Genomic DNA, 17,969 nt, shown 5'->3' on the forward strand with positions numbered 1-17,969 from the left:
ATCAGGCATTAGGAGAAGCCCGGATCCTTTAGCCATCACCCCCAGCCCTAGGCAACTGCTAATCTATGTCTCTGTCTCTATGGATTTCCCTACTCTGGGGTTTCCCCCAAGTGGAATCATATAGTGTATGTTTTTTTTTTCATCCTGTCTGGTTTCTTTTATTTAGCATAATATTTTTGAGGTTCATCACATTGTAGCGTGCATCAGTGCTTCATTCCTTTTCACAGCCGAATAACATTCTGTCAGGTAGATATGCCACATTTTGTTTATCCATTCAGCAGTTGATGGACACTTGGACTATTCCTAGTTTTGGGCTATTGTGAGTGATGCTGCTAGGAACATCCGTTTACGGCTTTTTCAGTTCTCTTGGGAGCTTCTCCTGCGACTTCCACCCCCTCTCCCGTATCAAGAAAGCTGTTCAAATTCCTGGCTACAGGCCTTGACTTGTGCCGCCTTCCCCGCCTGAGATGCCGCCCTCCGTCCTGTGAATCCCTACTTCTTCTTCAGGAATAAGTCCCTTTCCTTACAGTGACTGCTGCACTTGTATCCTTTGCCCTATTGCCTGCCTCGCGTGTGGTCTTGGACCCCTCGCCCAGCCTCTCTGAACCCCATGTCTTTAGCTGTGAAGTGGACCCAAATCTGTCCTCGGGTGGGGGGAGCGGGCTGCCGTGAGGCTGGAAATGGCAAGAGCCTGGTGGCGACGGGGCTTGGTGAGGGACATTGAGGTGTTCAGGTGGGCACCTCTTCATCTGTTGGGCCAGCTGTCCGCACACCCTGCTGTGTGTGCAGCCCCGGGGTAGGCTCTGGGTGCTATCCTAAACCACCCTTGTTCTGCCTTCAGGGAGCTCAGGCTTAAGCAGAGGTTCTCAACCATCCCCCATTCCCCTAACAACAAACTACCTGGCCCCAAACGTAAACAACCCCAAGGCTGAGAAACCCTGGTCTAGTGATACTATTGCTACTCACCCATTTTTCCTGTGTGTGTGTGTGTGTGTGTGTGTGTGTGTGTGTGTATTTGTTTATACTGCTCCTTCTTTCTGGGATGGATTTATGGTAACTACAAAGCCACCGACAAGACAAAGGGGTTTTCTAAAGTGAAGAAATTGAGGTAAAAAGCAAGTGGAGGGAAGGAAAATAATATAAAGCAACACCCATGCCAAAGTGTGCTACTGTTTCTACAGGTCGGGCTGTAGCTTCTTGGCTCTGAGCTTCTTAGTGGCAAAAGCAAAAAGGGAAACATGATCCATTTCAACTTCTCATCATCCCAATGATGAAAACAAATTAAGAGCTCAAGGGAAATTCAAACTTCCTGGGTCTGAAGGACTCAGAGATCTTTCTCTTCTGGACCCTCATATGGGGCCAAAGCTGGACAGCACAGCCAGCTGTCCTCAACAGGCTCTATGGGGAACACAATAGCAAGTGACATATCTCGTCCTCCAACAGAGGTTTGCAACCTAAGCCTGGCAAAGGTGGGCCTACATTGAGTGCCTGGCCAGAATGTGTTTTCCTTTCCCAGTGGATGGCAGATAGCAGGGTGCATGCTTTAGGCAGTTCAAAATAGTAGCAGGGACAAGGGCCAGAAAGATTGCCTGCATTCGGAATCTAGATTTACTACCCAAAAGCTGTGTGACTTTGGGCAGTTGCCTAAACCTCTCTGAACTCAGTTTCTTCCCATAAAGTGGAGGCAGTAGTAGTACTTACCCCACAAGGTTGCTGAGATAATTGAATGACATATTACATGCCCAGGGCTGACCCCGGCTGGCAGAGGCGAGTGCTCAAGCAATGTCAGCTGTTTTTTCTGTGCCCCACCCAGCACCCCGGAGTAAGGTTTTTTTTGGTTGGGAGAAACTCCTGCAGCCAGAGAGTGTCTGCCCCTGTTAGAGACTGCTTAAAGCCTCCTGTGTCTCCTTATCATGTCCCGACAGTGTTGCGATGCCTTAGCCCCAACCTTCAGGGCCTGGTGATTTATCACCAACCTTTCCTTTCCTGTGACATCTGTCGCCGTGCTGTGCCCCAGTAATTCCGTCTCCAGACAACTGTCACCCTGCCAGGCTGTTGCCCACCGGTGACCTCTGGCAGGGACGCTCTTCGGCTAGTTCAGCAATACTCGGCGTAAGCGTTGGCCCCTTTTAAAAGCCTTTGTTGGATCTCTCAGCCCTAGAGAATAATATTCTCATCTTTGTATCCAGCTCCCTTCCCACCACTCGGCTGAGACATCTGTGAGACACATCATCGCATCCATTCATTCATCTAGGCATCAATCAACTTCTGGGGCCTACTGTTTATCAGGCCAGGGGGATAAGCAGTGAACCAAACAGACACTTGAGGGCTCCACGGCTCCAGCCATCGTACCTTGTAAGTGTCTGATAAACCCGCAGAGAACAGTGCCAGGGACATGCTTCTCTGACCTTACCTTCTGCTTCTCCACCCCACCTCCATGCCCCAAGTCCTCAAAGTGCTGCCAATCGTATGCCCAACTCTTGCTGTTCCTTTTGCCTGGAAGACTGGCTGAGGGAAATTCCAGCGTCCTGCTCAGAGAGGCCGCCTGTGAGGCCTGGGCCTGAGCCCCCAACCCCCCCCACCCCCCCCAACTCGGTGCAGGGGCCCCTGACAGGGGCCTCCAGGGCTTGGCCTGGGGCTGCGTTCTCTGAGCCTGACACTCTGCCTCTGCCTTATCTCATTAATGCTCACAAAGTAAGCCCTGTTGCCGGCCTTGCCTTTTGGGGGTGGAAGCAGTGGCCCAGAGAGGTTGTGTGGCTTGGCGTGGGTCACACAGCCCTGGCAGAAGCCAGGGGTTTCTGATGGCACGATGGCACGGCCTGTGCAGGGCAATGCTGGGAGGCCGGTTGTGTACCTAACCCTTCGTGATGGTGAATTTGCTGTGACAGCTTGGCCGAGTTACAGGGTCCAGTTGTTTGAGCGAATACGGGTCCAGCTGGGACCGTGGTGGCATTTTGTCGAGGGGATCAGCATCGGCAATCAGTTGATCTTAAGTAAAGGAGATGACCCTCGAAAAGGCAGATGGGCCTCCTCCAATCAGTGAGTGAGGGCTTACCAGCAAGAACGAAGGGATTAAAAGGAATTCTGCTTCAAGACGATGTCCACCATTCCTTCCTGAGTTTCCAGAGGAAGGAATTTGGGCTCAAGACGTCAACACCACCAGCCTCCAGGCTGCCCTGAAAATTCAGATTCGTGACACCCACGAGCATGAGCCCATTCCTTATAACCACAGACGCAGACACAGACAGACGTGTGGACACACACACTGGAGAGCCCTGAGAGAGCCACACCCCGTGGGGGTAACCACAGAGGACTTGGGTCCAAGGTCAAGGTCGGGATGCGCAGTGAAGATGTGGCCAGGCCAGGCTCAGGGAACAACTCTCTGGGTGTGATTGACTCAGTTTCCTCATCTGCAAATCGAGGGCCGTCCTCAAGTACAACACAGAGCAGGCGCCCAGCTCGGTGAATCGGTTTCCCATTCTGCTTTCACCTGTTTGAGCCGGACCTCAGCTGTGTGACCTTAGGCAAGTCACGTTACCTCTCTGTGTCTCAGTTGCCTTCTCTGTAAAATGGGGACACCAAAGGCAGTTGCCTCTCCATCTTGCTATCAGGATTAAGTGAGTATCTCCATCTTGCCCAACTTGGGGTCTGTGCTCTGAAGACATTAGTTGTTACTTTTATTCTTCTTTATCATTTATCCACACAGCAGCTGTGCCTGGAGCACGCAGCCCGTGCCAAAGGGGCCGAGGGCCAGCGCTGGAGGCACAGAGAGCAGGGTCCTGTTTTGAATAAACCAGATTAAAAAAAAAAATGTCTATGAGAGGGTCAGAAAAGTGTGAACCCTTCCTGCGTGACATTGGACGATATTCAGAAATTATTGCTAATTTTTTAGGCATGTCATCATTTTGCAGTTATGTTTTTAAAAGACTCCTTATCTTTTAGAAACACACACTGGAGAGTTTACAGATGAAATGGTTTGATGTCGGGAATCTGCTGCCAAGTAATACATCTGTGATGCTAAAATGGCCTCAAAATAAAAAAGTTTATTTACATGGCCATATTTATTTATGTGGCCCAATGTTGCAAACATAATTAACGCCGCTGAGCTGTATACTCGAAAGTGGTAGAAAATGAGGATATTAATGTTGTATATATATATCACAATTTTTTTTTTAGTTATTGAGGAGCCCCCCGCCAAAAAAATTATTTACAAAATAGTAATCTAAGTGGTGGTTGCACAACGAATGGCGAATGTACTAAATACCACTGAAGTGTTTGCTTTAAAATGATTAATTTTATGCTATGTGAATGTCACCTCTATAAAATATTTTTTTTTAGAAAATCCCTTGGTGGAGGGGGCCATGGGACTTAATCGACCCTTAGCAGTTGGTCCACAAATTGCTGATTTTGAGGCTGGGCAGGTGTCTATGGGGGCTGTCATACGGCCACATCTATTTCTGTGTGTGTTTGTCCGTAATAACAAGTTTAGCAAAAAAGTCATCCTCGACTAAGATGAAGATTAGAAACCCTGGGTGAGCAATGGCTTAAAGAAGAGGGGGCCAGGGCGGGGGACGGAGCTGGTGGCCCTGATCACAGATCCTGGGGAGAGCTGTGGTATCCATGTATGTAGCATATATAGAAATAACATATCATCAAGTACAACACAGAGCAGGTGCCCACCTTGGTGAATCGGTTCCCCATTCCACTTTCACCTCTTTGAGCTGGACCCCAGCTGTGTGACCTTAGGCAAGTCACTTTACCTCTCTGTGCAATCTGCCGTCTTCACCATTCTTAAGCGTACACTTCAGTGGCCTGAATGCCCTTCACAATATCGGGATGCCATCACCACCATCTGCTACCAAACAGGAACTCCAGACCCATTAAGCAAAAACTCCCCTTCCCCATGAGCCCCCACCTCAGCCACCTGTAGTTGCCTGGAATCTATGAATTTGCCTATTCTAGATATTTTGTATAAGTGTAGACACGCAATGCGTGGGCCTGTGTCTGGCTGATTTCACTCAACATGCTGTTCGAGGTTTTATCCTTGTTGTATCATGTATCAGAACTTCATTCTTTATTTAAAAATATGTTTGTGATACTGTTACCTGAGCTCCTTTCCAGACTCCCCGTCTTGTCTCAAGAAGGAATTCAAGGATGAAACAAACAAGCATAAGCAAGTGAGGAAAGTTTATTGAAAAAATAAAAGCAAAGACATGCTCAAGGGGTGAGTGTGAGCATGCTCAGAAAATAAACGGTTAATAGGTTTTTATTAAATCAAACAAATGAAGGTGGACTTGAAGTTATTAGTGCATTGCCATTGCGACGAGTCAGTAAGCATCCAAATTAAGTATGATAAGTGAATGGTTGCAATAGGCTGTCTAAGCATTTAAATCACGGCTTATAAGGAGGCTATTGCAATAGGCTAAACGAACATGCAAATTAAGGCTGGTAAATAGTCTATTGCCATAGGTTGAATAAACATTCAAATCAAGAACCGTAAATTAGCCTATCTAATCTCTGAACTAATCAGGCGGCTGCTTCTCTCCCCCTGCACCAGGCAGAAGCCCCTCGAGATTTAGGAAATGCTTCCCTACATCTAACCTGCCTCAAAACCATGTATTTCTATACAACATAACATTTTCCATTTCGGCAGCTTTTGCCTATGCAACTCAGTGCTGTGAATGACGTCCAAGACGTGGTGCTACCCTCCCCACCATCGGCCACCAAAGCTCTTCCTTCACCCCACCTAGAAACTCCGCACCCATCAAGCAGTAACTCCCCTCCCCTCCCCCACCCCGGCCCCCCCTGCTCCGGCCACGTCCCGCTCCCCTGCCCACGTGTCTGACAGTGTCCAGGCCGGTTCCTGGAGTAGGAGAGGAAGTCCCCTCCTTTCCTGCATCGGTCCCGCTTCCTGACTCAGGGCGACCATCACAGATGTTTCACGTCCCACGACAGCAGAGGTAGCGGTAACATAGTTGCCGGGAGCTGGCGGTTCCTTAAAAAGGCATGTGGCCCGGCACTTGCAGAAAACATTTTGGTGGAGTATTTCGGGCGCCTGGCAATGGAGACGCGTTTCTCTCCAGCGGACAGGCTTCTGAGAATTTGCACAAAGGAAATAATCCTTTAAAAAAAAAAGTCGGGTGGGGGAGGAGGCCCATGCACAGAGAAGTCTACTGCAGCGACATTTATTATGGGAAATCACTGGCCACAACACCTTTTTCATAAGCACTTAGTGGAGAGATTTTATAAAATTTCCCACATGCCGAGGATGTGGGACGACTCCCAACTGCCGGTTTCCCTTACGTTGATGATATTGTCATATCGCGCCACGTGGCAGGAAAACCGCCCGTGACTGAGGTTGGTTGTTCCAGGGGGTTCCAACCCCCCCCCCTCCGCTTCCCGCACCCCGTGCCCAGGGCTCTGCCTCAAATCAAAGACTGAATCTGGGGCACTTGTCCCATTTAAAAATGAAAACTGGCATCGTACAGGGTGTTTTCCTTTTTTGGACGAACCCGTGGGTTTCTGGGGGCGAAGGGAAGAAAACCAGGAGGCCCCGGAAGCCCCCGGGAAGGTAAAGCCCCCCCCGGAAAGGATTTGGTCTTTTTCACGTCAAAAAACTTGTTGATAATTCAAACAGCACTACCCTCTCCTGGAGACTGGGGTAGGCGTGTTTATTTATTTTTTCTAAAAGGTTTAAAAGGTCTTTGTTTTATGGCAAAAGCAATACATGCTCATGTTTAAAACACACACACACACAAAACCAACAAAAAAAACAAAGTCCAAGGAGTGGTAGAGAATTGTATAAAAGCCCCTGCCCGCCTCCCCCTCCTTTTCAGAAGTTGCCGGGCTTCTCTGTGTGGCCCTTTCTTTGAGATATTTTCCATATCAGGGTTTTTAAACTTTTTGTTGTAGTAACATATATACAACTCAAAACTTCCCTTTTTCCAAACTTTTCAATTTATTTATCTTTTTTACTACAGCCCACAGTGCAAAGCGACCAGCTGCACGGACCCTTGCATGGAATAAAGCAGAAGTTTTATGGAACAGCGATTATTCCATGGAAGCCTGGAATTTTCTATTCTGGGCTGTTTCATTTGATTCCATGTTCTTAAAAAAAAGAAAGGTGTCCGGTCATAACCTGGCCACAGGGCTTCCTGCCTCTCTGACGGCTCTGATGTTAGCACTCCACGACAGTGCACCACCATTTGCTCCTACAGTTTGCTTTTCCTGCACTTGACAAGGCCTTCGATGGCTCGCCTGCCATGCCTGGGCGCGGAGGCCACTGCTCCTTTCCCACCAGTAGCATTCATTTACCGAGGGGTTTTCCAGGACGTTGTGAGTCCTGCCCCTTCTTGATGGCCTCTTGCCTTGTTTTCTTCCCCTTTTTGGGGCAGACACCAGCTCGGTGTCATGGAACCAACCACCAGTCCGTGCTGAGTTCGGGGCCATCTCTGCAGGGGAGTTCCCAAGTGGAATTGCAGGGCACCAAGCCTGCACCTCTTTCTTAGGCGCCTCAATTGCTGCTTCTGACGTCGGCCCCGGCTGGGGGTCCGGGAGGCAGGCATTTGGAGGCTCCCAGCAAGGTGTCTTCCATCCCGTCAGGGCTTTGTCCTATGTTGTTTCACAACCTGCTTGTGATGTGGGGAAATACTTAGGTGGCTTTTAGAAATGAACCCAGTCCCAACACACTTCTACTTTTCCTTCCATCACTTCCTCTTTTGTCACTCAAGGACTTAGGAGGAGGAGACCTTCCCAGCCCTGAAATTAAAGGTCTTCCAGGCTGTCTGCCTCCCTTTTGGGGAGGCAAGGGTCATGGGTTCTCAGCCTGGCTCTATGAGCCTGCACACGGGTCGGAAGGGGTCCCGGTGGCTGCAGTGAATGGGCAGTCCCGCCTTAGGTTCAAATCCTGATTCTGCCTCTCAGAGGCAGGGAAAGCCTTGGGTGTTTAGGTTGCTTCTTCACTTGCAAGATGGGGATTATAATTCCTGTTCAGGGAAGCGGGTAAGCCCACGGGCTTTAGGACAGGTCTGTCTGGGTTCAAATCTTGGCCTCACACAAACTAGCTGTGTGACCTTAGGCAAGTTACTTGCCCTCTCTGTCTCACGTTCCTCATCTGTAAAATGGGGTAATAATACTGCCTACCTTTTAGGGCTCTTGTAAGTATTGAATGATTGACTATACATGCTTGACTGGTGCCTGACTTCATGTTCATTATTATTATCATTAAGAATTTCGGTTGTGGGCCACGGTGGCTCAATGGCAGAATGCTTGCCTGCCATGCCAGAGGACCCGGGTTCAGTTCCCGGTGCCTGCCCATGTAAAAAAAAAGATTAAAAAGAATTTCAGTTGTCTCCCAGAGGTGTAAATCTCCCCAGCAACATGGGACAGAAAGCCTGGGATAAGCCAGGACCTAGCATCAAAAGATCAAGAAAGGCTTCTTGACCAAAAGGGAGGAGAGAGAAATGAGACAAAGTTTCAATGGCTGAGAGATTCCAAACAGAGTTGAGAGGTTATCCTGGAGGTTATTCTTAGGTATTATATAGACATCCCTTTTAGTTAAGGTGTAATGGAGAGGCTGGAGGGAATTATCTGAAACTGTTGAGCTGTGCTCCAGTAGCCTAAATTCTTGAAGACAACTGTATAAAGATATAACGTTTACAATGTAACTGTGTGATTGTGAGAACCTTGTGTCTAATGCTTCCTATATCCAGGGAATGGACAGATGAGTAAAAAGTATGGATAAAAATAAATAAATAAATAATAGGGGTGACAAAGGGTAAAACAAAATAGGTAGATGGAAATACTAGTGGTCAATGAGAGGGAGGGGTGAAGGGTATGGTATGTATGAATTTTTTCTTTTTATTTCTTTTGCTGGAGTGATGCAAATGTTCAAAAAATGATCATGGTGATGAGTATACAACTATGTGATGATATTGTGAGCCACTGATTGTACACCACATATGCAATGTTTTTATGTTTGTTATGTTAAGTTTTTACAATTAAAAAAAAGAAAAAGAAAAGAATGAGGGTGGTCACCAGTATTAAACAGGAGGATGCATTTAAAAACACCTCCCTCTGTGTCTGACAGTAGTGAACACAATTTTGGGGGATGGGGTGGGGGGTATTATAAAAAAGAGAATATTTTTGGTGAGAATGTGGTAAGTCTAGTAACTGTCATTTAGCCCTGGCTGCATCAGGCAGGCAAGGCCAAGGAGAAGAAACCACAGAAGGTCTTAGAAAATCTTAGAAGGCCCCTGCTGGAGGTGGGGGAAGGTGGTTCTCAGGGTTCTCTCCCACAGTTCAATGTCTAATTCCAGTGGACCCAAGAAGGTCTGCGGGATGGGGCTGGGGGTGCGGCAGCCTCCATCTCAGGGAGTGCGGAGGTGGCAGGGGATGCAGCGTTATTCGCTCCTCTTTGTAAACAGCCTGCAAATAACAGGGCTGCCAGTGGGTCCCTTGTGCAGGGGAAAGGGGTGAGGGGAAGGCAGGAAGTGCACAGTGATCCCTGCCCTCCCAGAGCTGACAGTCTAGCTGGGCAGGCGACATGGAATAATAAACATGCCAGGTAGTAAATGCCACAGAAGAGAAGTAGCTGCAGAGAGTAGAGTGGCAGGGAGAGGGTGGTCACTGGGCCCCTTGTCTCCCAGAGGGACTTCCTTGTCTGGGGTTTTCTCCCAACTGTGCCACTGCTGGACTGTCCTGGTGTTTCCTGGTATTTGACCCCGACCGCCAGCGTGTCTGTCTGTCAGCTCGCCCGGGCCAGGGGGCTCGGCAGCGGCCTCCACCGGTTTCTCTTCCCTCGGCTGGAAGGAGAAGTGTGGCCGGGGGTCTGAGCCGTGGGTCCGGGGAAGCCTCGGATTGCCCAATGCCGAGGGCCTGCCCACGGCCCGGAGGGGCAGTTGGGGTTCTAGGAAATGGTCCGCGAAGTGGTGATGACGTGGGCTTCAGGTCTGGTGCCAGACCTATACCCAAGTCCCTTCCTGGTCCCTTCCCGGCAGCACGGCCTGGTTTGGTCCCCTGCCTCCCAGACTCCTCCGCTTTTGCAGCTGCACCGTGACACGAGAGACAAGTGGGAGAGCACCCAGAGGGACAGTGGCTGCAAGAGACCATGGGTGTTAGTGGGTGCCCAGGAGAGAGGAGGAAGGCTGGGGTTTCACTCTGACTCAGGCTTTAGCAGGGGGACCTTGCAGCAGCCAGCCCCTTTCTGGGCCTCAGCTGTAAAATGAGGGGGCTGGACTGGGGAGGAAGTTGGCAGCCTGTTTCCTTTCACACTGGGGAGAGCGGGGGGGTTGCTTTAACCCAGGCAGAACCATATATTTCTGTTTTGTGGATTGGGACTCTGTAGGAGATTGAGTTGGAGAAAAAGGTTCTGAGGTTCAGCAGCCGGAAAGTCACATGCCCGTGCAATCATCCAGAAGGCTGCAGGCTCCGAGAAGCTCTCCACAGCATGGTGGCTAAGCAACCTGGGTTCAAATCTTGCTGCTGCCATGTCCAAGCTGTGTGGCCTCAGGCAACTTGCTCAAACTCTCTGGGCCTCAGTTGCTGCATCTGTAAAGTGGGATGACAGTACTTTCCTCATAGGGTTGTTGTGAGAGCAGCACAACATAATAAACATAATAGTTTTATTATGTTTTCTTTAACAGTGTGACTGTTAAAGAAATATGATTCTGGCATTCATTTCCAATTGGGTGGGTAAACGGATCTCAGAAAATGAGCCCTTCTGTGCTTTGAAATCGCACGTTTCCCAGAGGAAGCTGTGCAAAGAGGCTATGATGATGAAAAAGACCCAATGATGATTCCAAATTCACGAGGCAAGTACTCACTCTTACTGAGTTATTAACCATCTCCTTTGCCCCTCATCTGAACATAAAATCCAGAGGAGCTGGGACCTTGTCTCTGATCTTGTCACTCCAGTCCTAGAAGCACCTGGAAGGGCCCCTGGCACCCAGGACATTTCAGCTGAGGAAGTGGAAAAGCTAAGTGACAGCCTCTGGAATGAGTGGGAACCCGTCCAATTCTCATCTCCAGCCACCTTCATACTGTGTGACTCAGGGTGGGCAACTCAACCTCTCTGGGCCTCAGTTTCCTCATGTGAAGCTGATGGGTTGTTATAAGGAGAAAATGAGATGATAAATGGAAAAGGGCTTTGCCCAGGGTGCAGCACCCAGTGGGGGCTCAGCTAGCGTTTCCTATCACTCTATCATCATCATCATCATCATCATCATTTGCTATTGGGGCCTAATTCTGCACCTTTTGCCGATTGCTTTGGCCTGCAAGGTCCAGTTTGAAGGAGGACATCTTGGTGCTGTAATTGGGGCTGGGGGAGGACAGTGGTCAGGCCTTGTTTTCCCTGTGGCTTATGGGGTCCCCAAAGCAGGCAGATGGGTCCTCGCTCTGGGCAGGCCAGGGAAGGCCCCACCTGCTATCCTGGTAGCACCTGGAAAGGACAGAGGCCTTGCCAGTGCTGGGACGGCCTCTTGTGCCCCCAGGGGAAGGGCTGACCCACGGAAAGGGCTCCCAGAGCTGCAGGTGCCATCACCCTCAGATAGTGACCAGGGACCACCTGAGAGGACGCAGGACTCCTGCTCTGATCAGAAGCGGACCTGGCAGGTAGGTTGCCAGATAGAATATAGGACCCCTAGTTAAATGGAGATTTTAGACAAACGAGTGATTTGTCTAGTTTGAGTGTGTCCTGTGCAAGATTTGAGACATACATACTTATATATATAAAAAAATCTGTTTATATGAAATTCATTAAAGTGAGAGTTCTGTATACTTATTGGCTAAATCTGGCATCCCTTCTTGCAGGCCCCTCTGAGCTCCCCGCCTTTCGGTTCCGTATTGGCAGCAGCAAGAACGCAGAGCTGCTCCAGCCAGGGCTGGGGGTGTGTGGGGGAGGGGGACTTCCTGGGCCTCAGTTTCCCCATTTTCATAACTCAGCAGTGAGAATCTCTGCTGCACAGAGAGGGTGAACCGTGGGAGGTGTGTGGGTGACATGTGTTTTGGAACTAAGAAGCTGTTATGGAAACATGAGTTACCTGAATTCATTGTTATGGGCAACACAGACCCTTCGTGGCGGCTGGTTCTGGCAACCTGGTGCCTTCCTTTTTTGAAAATTAATTTTTTTTTTTTTTAAACACAAGCAATTTGTGTTTGTTCTGGAAACATTAGAAAATGGAGAGTAGCAAAAAGAGAACGAAAAAAAATTCCCCACCTGATTTCCATCATTCAGAGATGACTATTTATGGCATTCTGTCTGCTGGAAAAAGTTGGAAAACTTTTTTCTAAGCGTGTGCCTTTGTATATAATTTTTTCTTTTTTTTTTTTGACAAAAAATGGGCTCATAGTCTGCATTATTTTAGGTAACCTGTCATTTCTGAAGTTTCAGAATATACCCAGAGGAAAAGTCTCTTCCTTTCTGTCTGGTCTGTGCGATTGCAGAGGTATCGTGTGTGGTGAGTCCACTTCCCAGGTCCCACCCCCACCCCCTCCTCACCCCAGGCACAACACAGATAAAAAAATCTTCACCGGGAGGCAAGATGCTCACAGTTTGTCCTGTAACCCTGCGTGGCCTGCGTGACACCTTCCCAGAGTCCTATATGAGTTAATACACTAGATGCCCGATTCTTTTTTTTTATAAACTTCACAAAACATGAAATTGACCATTTTAAGGATACATTTTTTTTTTGTATATTCAGAATGTTGTGCAACCATCACCACTAATTCCAGAATATTTTCATCACCTCCCCATATATGCCCCCCAAATCCATACCCCTTAGCAGTCACTCTCATTCTCTTGCAATTCCATAAGATCAGGTTTTCCATTTCTGCAAAAAAGGAAATTGGACACTGATTCATCAGTGATATCAAATATATGCACCATGCTAATGCAAAATGTTAATAACAGGAAAAGTTGTGTCTGTGTATGTATGGGGGGAACTTTCTGCTGATTTCTCTGTAAACTTACAACTGTTCTAAAAAGAAAAAAGGCGGTTGGAGTTTTGATAACAGAACTGGATTGTATCTGTAGGTCAACTTGAGGGAGATTTGCCATATTGACAATATTAAGCTTCCAAATCCATGAACACAGGACGTCTTTCCATTTATTTAGAGCTTTAATTTCTTTAAACATTTTGTAGTTTTCAGAGTCTGGCTTTGCGTGCCTTGGGTTAAATTAAACCCAAGACTTTATTCTTATTGAGGCTATTGTAAATAGGATTGTTTTCTTAATTTCATTTTCAGATTGTTCATTGCTACTGTATAGAAGCACAAACTGATTTTTGTATATTGATCTTGCATCCTGCAACTTTGCTTAACTCATTCATTAGCTCTAATCATTGTGTGGATGTGAATTTCTTAGGGTTTTTTCTATATAAGGTCATGTCATGCAAACACAGTTTTACTGCTTCTTTTTAAATCCAGGTGCTTTTTATTTAATTTTATTGCCTAACTGCTCTGGCTAGAACTTCCACTACAATGTTGAATAGGAGTGGCAAGAGTGGGCATCCTTGCTTTGTTCCTGATCTTAGAGGGAAAGCTTTTAGAGTTTAAGTACAAAGTATGAAGTTAGCTGTGGGTTTTCATAGATGCCCTTTATCAGTTTGAGGAAGTTCCCTTCTATTCCTGGTTTTGTTGAGTGTTTTTATCATGAAAGTGTTGTGGATTTTGTCAAAGGCTTTTTCTGCATCTATCGACAAGATCGCATAGCTGTTTTTACTTTTATGTCCTGCTTGTAACCCTTGGGTTGTAAACTCAATCTCAGTGGTTTTGGGAGATTAAAAAGAGTCACACTCTGACAGTTCTCACCATAGATAATTGTGAGCTCCCAGCCATGTTAAGTGTTTAGGATAGATGAAAAGAGAAAGCCAGCTCCTGTTGTGGCTCAGCAGTTGGGGGTAGAAAAATGAATGAAGATGTGGTAGCATTCCGGAAGCAAAAAACGAAATTCAAGTTGGTGGTTGCTTTTCTCTCTGCAGAATTTAAAAAAAAAAAAAAGAAAGAAAGAAATCAGGCAACTCCCAAGAATTCTTAGAGGGCTTTTTCTTGAACATTTTATTAGGGCATATTTTGTAGGGCCTGTGTCTCACTTGCCCTGGTCTGTGATATTTTGGTTTAATTTCTGGATAATCCATCTTTTTGCCTGTCACGAGTGCACTCTGAGAATGGAGAAGGGCAGCGGTTGGGCATAATCTGGCTTCCTTTATAACTGTAAAATAATAAATGGGTGCCTTCACTTAAGAACATCTACTTGATGACTCCCCAGGTGTGGGAGATCTTTGCAATCCCCTTCCTCCAATTTAGTAATATTTTCTGGGCTGATGGTAGCTGGGTTGAAATGGTGAAAGGTGGGGGGAGCTTTGGGCTGGGACAGAGGGGACAGTTTAGACCCAGCCCTGGCACCAGTTTGCTGTGGGACAGTGGGCAAGTCATTTTTCCTTTCTGCATCTCAGTGTCTTTCATATCTCAAGATCAAGGTAGGTGACTGTACAAGCTGAGGGGTCTCCCAACCAGGTCTCTGCATCCACCATGGGGCTCAGTTGCTCCCCATGGCCAAGACTCCGTGTACCCTAAAAGCCAGTGCACTCATCAATGCCCTATAAGACTTCCCAGAGGGCCAGTGGGACCAGGGCTCCTGTCCCTCCCGCAGCAGGTAGATGGGGCAGGGGGCAGCCCTTTAGGGGCAAGGGGTCTAGTGGAGGTTTTGAGGAGTTATTGATTTACAGAGCTTTCCGTGAAGGACTGAAAGTTCTTCCCAGGGGCCAAGGGACACCTGGGTGGGGACAAAGCAATAAAACAGCAGATGGGTTTTCCTTAACCCTTACCCTGGGCCAAATCTGCATCATCTGGGTTAATTCTGTAAGTAGATCTTAAGCCCTAGATGCTGTGACGGTGCCCATTTCACAGACAGGAGGCCAAGGCCCCGAGAGGGTGAGCGGCTCGCCCAAGTCCCAGGCGGTGTTTTGGGCTGCGCGAACGCTTATGAACGGACTGAACTGAATTACGCGTGGAAGATGGCCGGCTCCGCGGGCAGGGCGGACGCCAGCCCCGGACATGGGGCCTCAGGCTGGCGGGAGCGGGGTCTGAAGGTGGGGAGGGAATGTGGGAGATGGGGGCTGGGGGGTTGGGATGGGAAAGCATCAGGGGAGGGTGGGGTGTCCCGGGCACGGGGCAGAGCTGGACTTGCAGGGGCAGAATCCGAGAGGGGAGGCGCGAGGATGCGGCCGGGGTGGGGGTGGGGGAGCGGGGGCTCCGAGGTCAGCGCGTGGGGTCGGGGGTGTACCCTGGGGGTGTTCCGAGGGCAGTGGGCGATCGGAGGGGAGGAGGGCTCGGGGTCGAATCCGAAGGATCGGTGGACTCCGAGCCCGCCGGAAGCAGGTGGGGAGTGGGCGACGGCCTGGGGTAGGGGGAAAGCGGCCCCCGCGTCTCCCGCAGCGCGCGGAGGCGGGAGAGGCAGGAAACTGAGACCCCGAGGCAGCCGCCGGGCCCCGCCCACCCCGTCGGTCCCGCCCCTCCGGCTCGCCCCGCCCACCCCGCCGGGTCCCGCCCTTCCAGCTCGCCCACCCCACCCCTCCCGCCGGGCCCCGCCCCTCCCGCCGGGCCGTCCTCGGCGCCGCGTCCCGCCCGCGCGGCCAGCTCAGACCTCCCGGCTCGACTCCGGCGCTGGCGGCGGTGAGTGAGGCGCGCGGGGCTGCGGGGGCGCGAGTGGGGGCCCCGCGTTCAGGCGGCTGCGAATTGTGGGGGGCTCTGGGGCGCTAGCACCTGCTTGGGACTCCGGCCCGGGAGCTCCAGGGCATCACTTCCTTTCGGGGCAGGGGATCCGTGCGCGCCGGGGGGCGGTGGGCGCCCGCGGTGACCCCTTCTCTCGGAGTGGGCAGCTTTTCAGGAAAGTCGCCGTTCTCAGTAGTGGCCGCGGGACTCAGAATTGAGATTCCCCAGGATCATCACCTGGGGATTCAAAAACAAACACAAACCAGAATTTCTGGACACCGGTTCCCTCGAACCTTGAGGGTTCCGGGCGTCGGTTCTTCACCGGTGTCCCCGGGGTTCCACGCAGGATCCAGGACCGCCATCCACGGGTGCTTCTGTGGACACGCGAGGGCCTGGGGAGCCCCCAGCTAGGTGAAAGCTGCGGGCACAGCCCCTGGAGCGCGGGGTTCAGCCTCTCGCGGGTGGCCTAGCTCAGCCCCGGGCTGGTGCCGCGTAGATGTCGTGGGAAAGGCCCGGCCCCCGGGAGTTGGTGTCAGTGGGTGGACATCGCCTGTCCCTAAGCCGAGCAAGTCCTGTCCACCCTCCGGTTTCCAGAGCTCCGCGGATCTGGGCGGTGGGGCGGGTATTCCCGCAGCTCGGGGCCAGGGCCGGGGAGAGAGGGGACGGGGAAGTGAATGTGCCGTGAAGGACTGTGCATTCCAGGGATCAGTCACTTGGACCGTCTCCGGTTCTCTTAGGGATTGTGCTTCCGGATGATGTCATTGGCTGTTGGACTGAGCTTTGGTTGTTGAGAAATTCAGTTTCTGGAAGGCACCGGGCCTCCCTTCCACCAGTCTTCCCAAAGGAAATTCCTCCCTTCGGCCTCAGTGAGCTGATGTTGGTTCAAGAGCTGCCTGGGACCCGGATTTGGATGCAACAGTTCCCCCTGGGTTCCTTTTCAGGAAACTCACGATTGGCACCTGTGTGCATAGCTGCCCCACCTGCCCTCCTACCTCGATCCCCAGCCTGCTCGATGGCTGTTTTAAAATCAGATTGACCCAGATGATGAGTACAGAGAGGTACAAGCTGATATCTGGGACATCAGCATGGTGTTTGGTTTTATCATAATTGGATCAGGATCCAGAGGGCGTGTGACTCACTCTTCCTGGCATAGAATAATTCCTGTGCTGCCCTCCTCTCAGCGAGCCTTTGCTCTGGGACCTGAATGTGCATCACACTCTTAAGTAACGTTTATGGTAGAGCCACTATGGGAGAGGCCGATCTTTCCTCTTCCCTGTTACTCTATGACATTAATAATAGATGCTTTTATTCACATTTGCAGAAAGTATCCTTGTTGAGTGTTTTTGTGGATTAATTGACTCAGTAATTGATCTAAAACGAAAACTCAATTTCTTAAGTCTCTAAAATACTAGATTGAAGTCATTTGCTGGCTTTGATGAGTAAATTTCCCTTTGTTCCTTCAGCCGCTCTTATGGGTTGACTGTGGGGAAATCTTGCACTGTATTTGCCCTGGAGAGGATGCAGAAGAAATGGCTCCTGGTCCTGAGGGGCTTATGCTGTGTGTGGAAAGTGGAAACACAGGCACAAGTGAAAAAGCTGGTGCTTGTGCTCACAAATGCTCTTGTAACTCTGGAGGGAGATTGAGAGGAGGGAAAAGGCTGCTCTGAGCACAGGGCCAGGTTAACGAGGGGGAGCTTCATGGAAAAGATGATCCTTCAGCAAAATCTGGCAGTGGGGATGTGGTGGGCAGCATTCTAGAGGGGCAGAAGAATCTCGGCACAGCTGCAGAGGAGGCACAGGCAAGCCCTGGGGCTGGGGTCAGTAAAAGGGGAACCAACTGAGGTGAAAGGAACTAGGAAGCATTTCCAGCTGAAATTAATCTTCCAGAAGATACTTGGCACCTGCTTTGCTTCCACTGCCATCCCTGCTGATTGATGGGTGGGTAATTTGGTGCCCATCCGAAGATGAATCTCCCCAGAGCTTACCGTGAGGGTGGAAAAGTGGGGATCCACAGCCCATACGAGGAAGTACTAGAGGCCTGTCACTCTGACTTGTCCTCTGTTTACTTTTGCTTTTACTGCTGTGAAAACAGCCCAGTGGGCGAGGCAGCTTGAGGTCGCCACCTATCGCCTGCTCTGTACAGGATTGGTGTTTCCTTTCCTTGGAATGGTTCTGTGGTGTCAGGTGGAACTTTCCCGGGTCCTCACAATCTCATCTCCTTGTTCGAGCTAGCGTTAACGCTCTGGACAGACGTGATAACA

The 17,969-nt window shown here is 49.8% G+C and overlaps 1 protein-coding gene and 1 long non-coding RNA gene across 3 annotated transcripts in view; one reads left to right on the forward strand and one right to left on the reverse strand.

Moving 5' to 3' along the window:
- Nucleotides 1-12,598: 12,598 nt before the first annotated feature.
- On the reverse strand, nucleotides 12,599-17,006 carry LOC143667502 (uncharacterized). Its single transcript, XR_013168069.1, has 3 exons — nucleotides 15,760-17,006; nucleotides 13,807-13,970; nucleotides 12,599-12,827 (listed from the first exon to the last, which is right to left on the reverse strand). It is a non-coding gene; the product is annotated as an uncharacterized LOC143667502 (long non-coding RNA).
- The window catches only part of LITAF (lipopolysaccharide induced TNF factor), a 29,798-nt gene continuing 27,416 nt past the window's right edge, over nucleotides 15,588-17,969 (forward strand). For both annotated transcript variants that reach the window (XM_077141795.1, XM_077141796.1), the window contains exon 1: nucleotides 15,588-15,669. The gene's annotated coding sequence lies outside the window, so the exon portion shown is untranslated. The remainder of the gene's footprint in view (nucleotides 15,670-17,969) is intronic.

Source organism: Tamandua tetradactyla, chromosome 23 (genome assembly GCF_023851605.1).
Source record: "Tamandua tetradactyla isolate mTamTet1 chromosome 23, mTamTet1.pri, whole genome shotgun sequence".
NCBI classification, from domain to species: Eukaryota; Metazoa; Chordata; class Mammalia; order Pilosa; family Myrmecophagidae; genus Tamandua; species Tamandua tetradactyla.